Raw genomic sequence first — 8,197 nt, 5'->3', positions numbered from 1 at the left:
AGTATTTCATCAGAACCGCCAGTTTTGTCTTTCCCTCTCTGTGCAACCCTGTGGGACCGTGCTACAAATCCTCTGCATGTGTCTCCATGGACGTTTGGCTCGTTTCATCCTTTTGCTGTGTAAACTGTGCTGCTATGAACATCACGGGGCTCGCTCCTGCCACACTGGGGCAAACGCTTCTTCGGAGAACACACCTGGAAGAGGGACTGTTGGAGCAAGGGCGTCTCGGCCGTAAGAGTCCGCGCCAAATTGTTTTCCAAAGTAGTTAGAATGATTCACATTCCCACCAACAGCTCGGAAGCGCTCCGGCTGTCTGCCTTTCATTCTCATTCTCGCCAGTCTGGACGGTAGTGAGTGGAACTTCACTGTGGGTTTGATCTGCATGGTACACAGGCTTGTGACTGTCTCAAGTCCACACCGGTGGGCTCTATCATTTGACCAGATGAGACCCTGAACTCTGAACTCTACTCTCAAGTGTTAGTTGTCAATCATTAATATTTACTGGTTGCTGATACTGCAATAACACCACTCCCATGCAGCTTCTCTGGGTAAAAGTTAAACACAGTTGTGACTTGAACTAATAATTTAGTCCGATCCCCATGTCGCAGAGTGCTAAAAACTATAGATGGTCGAGTTATGAGTGAAGAAAATAATTTATAGGCTGGGGTACAGTTTCAGTGAAACAGCATGTGCTCCATGTACTGTCGGCTGGGTTCAATCCCTAGCACAGAATAAAAGGGAAGATGCTTTTCACAGTCATGGTGCTCCTTATGTATTTATTTCCGTGAAAGCCATAAGGGAACTGGGAGGAAAAGGGAGTTATGTCCACCTAACTCAGTCTCTCGGCCACCATAAAGTAATATGAAAGCGGCTGCGGATCACTGTGGGTCCGAGAATTTTGTCCCTGATTTGGAACTTGGGATGGAGTGGTGTTATTAGGATTCAAATAGAATTACCTTGGTACAGGTGAGAAGGGATCTACAGTGAAGCGTTCATAAAGGAATTTCTTTCCTTCGATGTCACTCTGGATTGTAAACCCGCTGATTGACTGAAAAGCTAAACTTAGTTAAGAGGCCACATCCTTATCGGACTCTAGCCAAGAAACACATTCCAGAACAAGCCAAAGGTCCAAGAGAAAATTCAGTGGCAAATGGGCAAAGTCAGGTGAGCTGGTGGATCTGTCCTTGAGACAGAGCTGTAGGAGTGGAACCTCCAAGCACGTGGCTCAAGGGTGGGATGAGATTGGACCGGTGTCTGTGTGGGCTGGACTTGCGATGAGGCTGAGCAGAACAGTGGGAGCTAGCTGGGTGCACTTGGAACTCTCAGAAAGGAGGCTAAGATGAGTTCTACTAATGGGGGTGTGTGGTATAAATTTAGGTTTTAAAACTCCTTCCTTTCTCTCAGACAAGGTTTTGCTATGTTGTTCAGGTTGGCTTTGAACTTACAGTGTCCCCTGTGCCAGTCTCACACAGCTATCAAGATTTTGGGTGGGGGACTGGAGAGATGGTTCAGGGGTTAAGAGCACTGCCTGCTCTTCCAGAGGTCCTGAGTTTAATTCCCAGCAACCACATGGTGGCTCACAACCATCTGTAATGAGATCTGGCGCCCTCTTCTGGCCGACAGGGACATATGCAGGCAGAACACTGTATACATAATAAACATGAAGGTGTAAGTCACAAAACAATCCCACACCAGTTTGGAATTATGATTAATAAAAGAGTTATTTATTTAAAGGGAAAACTTAGACAACAGCCCTCTGTACGACCAGGAACAGAGTGTAGTAGCCTGAAGCAGAGCTGGAAGAGAGATAGAGAAAGAGAGGGAGGGAGGGAGGGAGGGAGGGAGGGAGGGAGGGAGGGAGGGAGGGAGGAAGAGAGAGAGAGAGAGAGAGAGAGAGAGAGAGAGAGAGAGAGAGAGAGAGAGAGAGAGCAGAGCTACGGCTGCTTTTTAAAGCAGCAGAAACCATGCCCAAGTGGGCTGGTATCTTAAAAGCTATTGGCTGAAGGAGCAGAAGGAGCTCCCGCAGCACCTCCCCCTTTTGTTTAAGTAAGAGACTTCCAAACCGGATACAAAACAATATACATGAGGAACAGATATCAAGTAAAAGATTAGAATTACAATCAGCATAAACAATACTAAGCAAGGAACATATGCTAAATGTTTTAATAAACATTCTATTCTAAGGAATCTAAGTCTTGTATTGGAAATGGCTTGGCTAGATAATAAGAGGACAGTAACTACGACTATCTAATCTTCAACCCTATTGAAGGCCTGAGAAGGGAGATAATATTACTTGAGCAGGCAGGAAGTACAAACAAGTAGCTTCCAAAGCTAGCAATATGTGACAGAGACAACTGGCTACCTAGGCAATCACCCAAAGTCTCATTTGCAACATTGAAGCAACCAACTTTGGCTAAGGCCCAGAATAACTGACAGACCATTTTCAAAGGCGAGAAAATTTTTCAAAACTGTCTTACCCTGTCTTGGCAAGATTTGACAGTCCTGTTTATCCATTTTAAGATACTATATCTTGTCAGTGGTTGAGGCATGGGCATTTCTTTGCCCAAAGGCCAGTTTTTGCCAAGAAGAAAACAGGCTCCAAGTGAAGTGTCTTCAGTGCTCAACATTCTCTCAGGAATAGATCAGTGCTGCCAGGAGCAATCATGTCTCATGTCAACAAAACCCTAAGTTATTTAAATGCCATGTTCCACAGATCCTTGAAGTGGTTGAAGATTACCTATTTAGACAGAATACAATCTCTATGGATCTAAAGAACCTAATTGATCTGACTGTATGTACAACAAATATGAACAACTATCGACCTGTAATATTTAATACCTGTATAACTTAAAGACTAAAACTTCAGGTCAGAATATTAAATAACCTGTAAATAAATGTGCAAAAAATGAGGACAATGACCTCAAAATGTAAACAATATATAAGTATCTTGATCAGAGGTAGGAGTAATATATAATGTAATATGAAAATATATCCTAGTTGGGTGGTGGTGGCATACGCCTTTAATCCCAGCACTCAGGAGGCAGAGGCAGGAGGATCTCTGTGAGTTCAAGGTCAGCCTGGGCTACAAGAGCTAGTTTCAGGACAGGCTCCAAAGCTACAGAGAAATCCTGTCTCAAAAAAAAAAGAAAATATATCCTAAAAGTTGTATCAATATACAAAATGTCTTAAACAGAGATAATAACATACCTATACACACAATCTGACAAAATAACTTTGTATAGGTGTACAAATAAACAAAAGTAACAAATAAAATTTGAACTTGTATCAATATACAAAAACTATACCAATGTAAATTATCCATAAATAATAGCTCACAAGTATTCACTCTGTTACCCACTATTACTATTCCCCCCCTTTTTTAAACAAACATAGTTTCACCCCAACCCTCTATCTAATACAAATAATAATCAATAACCTCTAAACAGTGTTCCCAACCCTATGGACAAACTTTTGGGGGATGGGGGCGTCATCTTCTAGAATCATTTCCCGCTGTCATGGGGCAATATTCTCTTGATGGGATCCTGCAAAATTAAAGTGATGGTTAAGTTTCAAACTTACTGTCTAGTATAGTTGCAAACAATTTCCGAGCAGTTGATAGGTTTTTTTTTTTTTTCAAAGTTCTTATTTGGAGTTCTGGCCAGAATGTCATGAGAAGGTGCACCATTTCAGCAGCTGTTGCTCAAATAAAGAAGCGGTCTTATAGTAGCGCTGTCTGCATCACGACGTCATCTCAACAAGGAAGAGTGGTTGCTGTGGGGCTCCACCTTCTTCCTGGAAACTTCAAAGATTACTGCAGGAAAAGGATCTTTTTTACTATAGGAAAATCTATTGTTCATCTTGAAAAACTTAAACATCATTCATATATACAAACATTCAATGAAGAATGCGATACAGACAAAAAAGGCATGGAGAACGTAAAAATTTTTCCTAAAGTCTTTCTTCTGTCCCATACCAGATGGCTCCCAATATAAGACAGAAACTCTGATTGTTCCTTTTAACAACACGCTTGGATTTAGAGAAGTACAGAGCCATTGTCCAACTCCAAAACCAGCTGAATATATTAATGTGTGTGTGTGTGTGTGTGTGTGTGTGTGTGTGTGTGAAAATGTAAGTGCAACCCATACCTGGATTCATAAACCATATTCTGTTTTCTAGATGCTCCTTAGTGGATAGTTATTTTTTTCTTCTGTCAGCATGCAAACATCCAGGGTCTCTTGAATTTTTGATGATGTGTATTTTCCTGCAAAGATAAGAGCAGAACCCTGCCCTAACCCTTATGATCTTTACTTACCACCTGTATGATTGTCACTGTTGTGGATGTGGTATCATTTCTCTTTTTCAAGAGGTTTCTCCTTTTTTTTTTAAAGCGAATCTTTATTAATTTTGATGGTATCCATAATTTTTCTTCTCTTGTGGAAACAAGAACAAAACCCCTTCCCCAACAGAGTACATCTCCTTGTTTCCATTGTGAGGCCAACATATTCTTGAAATATACTGTTTGATTCAACTCAGAAGTTTTTTTCCATTATCTGCTGCTGTAGTCCCTTTCTCATTAGCATTAAGAAAATTCAAGGTTAATAAAGCATTATGCAACATATTCTGGGGGTATTTTCCATCCCTTTCTGTTTGTTCAGCATATCCTTTATGGTACGATTTGATCTTTCTATAGCTGCCTGACCTGTAGGATTATTTGGTATACCTGAAATGTGCTTTATATTATAATATGCAAAAAAGCATTTCATTTTCTTAGATACATATGCTGGACCATTGTCTGTCTTTATTTGCACAGGTATACCCATGATGGCCATAACTTCTAATAAATGTGTGATTACTGAATCAGCCTTTTCTGAGTTCAAGGCAGTTGCCCATTGAAAACCTGAATATGTGTCTATGGTGAGGTGTACATATTTTAATTTACCAAATTCTGTAAAGTGGAACACATCCATCTGCCAGATTTCATTCCTTTGAGTACCCTTTGGGTTACTTCCTGCAGCAATGGTGTTTGATTATAGAAAGAGCAAGTAGGGCATCTCTTTATAATCTCCTTAGCTTGTTGCCATGTAATAGAAAACTTTCTTTAAACCTTTGCTATTGATGTGATGTTTTTTATGAAATTCTGAGGCCTGCAACATGTTTCCAATCAATAATTGATGGATTTCTGCATTACCTTGTGCTAGAGGACCTGGCAGACCCTTTTGGGATTAGATGTGTCTTATGTATATAGGACAAAGCCTATTCCTGATTATGTCTTGTACCTAGATAAACAATGAAGTCAATTCTGTATCATCTGGAATAAATTCAGCAGTTTCAATTTGTAAGATAACTCTTTCTGCCTATTGTGAACCAGTCACTATATTAAGAGGTTCTTTAAAATCCCTTAGTACCATAAGAATAGCATATAATTCTGCCTTCTGGACAGAACTATAAGGGCTTTGTTCCACCTTACTCAATTCTTCTGATTTGTAACCTGCCTTCTCTGATTTATTTGCATCAGTATAAAAAGTATGGGCTCTAGTTATTGGTGCATCACGTACAATTCGAGGAAGAATCCAAGAAGTTCTCTTTATAAGGATAAGTCTATCACTTTTGGGATAGTTGCTATTAATTTCTCCCAAAAAATTAGCACAAGCTCTTTGCCATGGTTCATTGTCTTCCCATAACTTTTTTATTTCATCAGTGGTAAAAGGCACTGTAATTTCTGTTGGGTCTATACCTGCTAGTTGACGAAGTCTCAGTTTACCTTTTATAATTAATTCAGAGACTTTTTCCACATAAGTTTTTAATTTTTAACTTGGTTAATGTGGTATAAAGATCCATTCTAAAATAATATCTTCCCTCTGCATTAAAATTCCTGTAGGAGAAATTCTGGAAGGCAATATGACTAGGATACAACTAAGATTTGGGTTCACCCTATCCACATGTGCCTCCTGTAATTTTTCCTCAACCATTGTCAGTTCCTTTTCTGCTTCTACTGTTAATTCTCTGGGACTATTCAAACCTTTATCACCATCTAAGGTTTTATTTAAATAAACTATTAGATCAGTTGTTAGCCCAACAGTTGGTCATAGACTGGAAATGTCTCCTAACAATCTTTGAAAGTCATTAAGAGTCTGAAACCAGTCTCTCCTAATTTGTGCCTTTTGTGTTCTAATTCTTTGTAAACCCATTCTGTAACCTAGGTAATTAACAGAATCTCCTCTTTGAATCTTTTCAGGAGCAACTTGTAATCCCCATTTAGGCAAGATTTTCTTTACTTCTTCAAACATCCTTTCTAAAGTATCTGTATTTGAATCAGATAACAAAATTTAATCCATGTAATGGTAAATTATAGACTTAGGAAATTGCTTACGAATTATTTCCAATGGCTGACTTACAAAATATTGGCACAGTGTGGGACTACTGAGCATCCCCTGTGGGAGGATAGTCCATTGATATCTCCGAGTAGGCTGAGAATTACTATAAGTAGGCACTGTGAAGGCAAATTTTTCTCTATCCTTCTCTTGTAAAGGTATAGTGAAAAAAAATCTTTCAAATCAATAACTATAAGAGGCCATCCTTTTGGTAATAAAGAAGGCAAAGGAATTCCAGATTGTAGCGGACCCATAGGTTGAATTACCTTGTTGACAGCTCTTAGATCTGTCACCATTCTCCATTTACCAGATTTCTTTTTTTTTTTAACAACAAACACAGGAGAATTCCAAGGGCTGGTTGATTCTTCAATATGGTGAGCATCTAGTTGCTCTTGTACCAGCTGTTCCAAAGCCTGCAATTTATCTTCAGCTAGAGGCCACTGTTTAACCCATATTGGTTTCTCAGTTAACCATTTTAAAGGGAGGGCTGTTGGTACCACTAAAGGTTTGCTAGTTACTGTATGTTCTTGTACAGCTAAATGGTTGGTGACGTTTTTCCATAATACAAAAACAAAACAAGAATTTAAGGGTCGTTGCAGAAGATGTGCAGTTCCATGGGACCCAAGTCTAGTTCCCAGCACCTACTTAGCAGCTAATTCCAGGAGATCCGATGCCCTCTTCTGGCTTCTGTTGGTACTGCATGAATGTACTGCACAGACATATAAGTAGGCAAAACAACCATGCACATAAAATAAAATTTAAAAAAGATTGCAGGGCAGTGGTTGCACATGCCTTCAATCCCAGCACTCGGGAGGCAGAGACAGGTGGATCTCTGTGAGTTTGAGGCCAGCCTGGTTTACAGAGCGAGTTCCAGAACAGGCTCCAAAGCTACAGAGAAACCGTCTTGAAAAAAACAAAATAAACAAACAAAAGCCTGTTTCCACTTATGAACTATATAATTCTATGTGGCAAGTAAGTCGGGTTTCTGTGGATGAAAGGAAATTTGTTCAAATTGTTTCAAGAAACACAGGAGGCTTTGCAGGTACAGTAGCATCCCAGCCAGGGAAAGCGCCCAGCTGTGGAGCAGCCACACCGGGACAGCAGGTTTTCCCGATGCTTTTACGTAAGGACTCGGTTTTGTTCTTCTGAGCTCTACCTTTGTTCCACTTAAAAAAAAAAAAAATTTAAGGTTTTATTTTAAGTTTCCACATACCCAGTCATCTGGCAAACCCAAATCCAGATAAGGGAATCTTGATTGGCCCAGGTTGGCTGCCCTTGGATATCCTCCCGTGACCCAATCAGCGGAGGCGGAGACTGCCTCACTCCCAGTTGCTTACCACCCTTACCCTGGTATAGCTGTTTCTCTTATGGACAGACACCTAGGACTGGCAAGCTCTGTGGTGGACATCGTTATAAAGGGAATCTTAAAAATAAGATGAGGACCCAGAGGCACTTTAGCGCTCCTACAGTGCACACACACACACACACACACACACACACACACGCACCATCCACAACGACATGAAGATAATTATGGGTTGTCTAAGTGTGCAGTGCAACAACAAGCAGCGATTGGCACAACTTTGAAGAGTATGGAAAAACACGGGAATGTTAATAGACTGTCGTTTGGAAAAAGATAGGCTATAAAACTATATACAACATGATCCGAATTTTCTCAGAAAAAGAAATTGCTCACTGAGTGTTTAGTCTATAAGGGAAAACCAAAGGGTTGGCGGTGTGAGGACTGCTGGTATAAAGATCCGAGTGTGGTGGAGGTAGGCCTGTAATCCCATAGAAGGAGGCTGAGGCAGGAGGATGACGGTGGG

The sequence above is a fragment of the Arvicola amphibius genome, chromosome 6 (genome assembly GCF_903992535.2).
Source record: "Arvicola amphibius chromosome 6, mArvAmp1.2, whole genome shotgun sequence".
NCBI classification, from domain to species: Eukaryota; Metazoa; Chordata; class Mammalia; order Rodentia; family Cricetidae; genus Arvicola; species Arvicola amphibius.
This window is presented reverse-complemented; position numbering follows the sequence as displayed.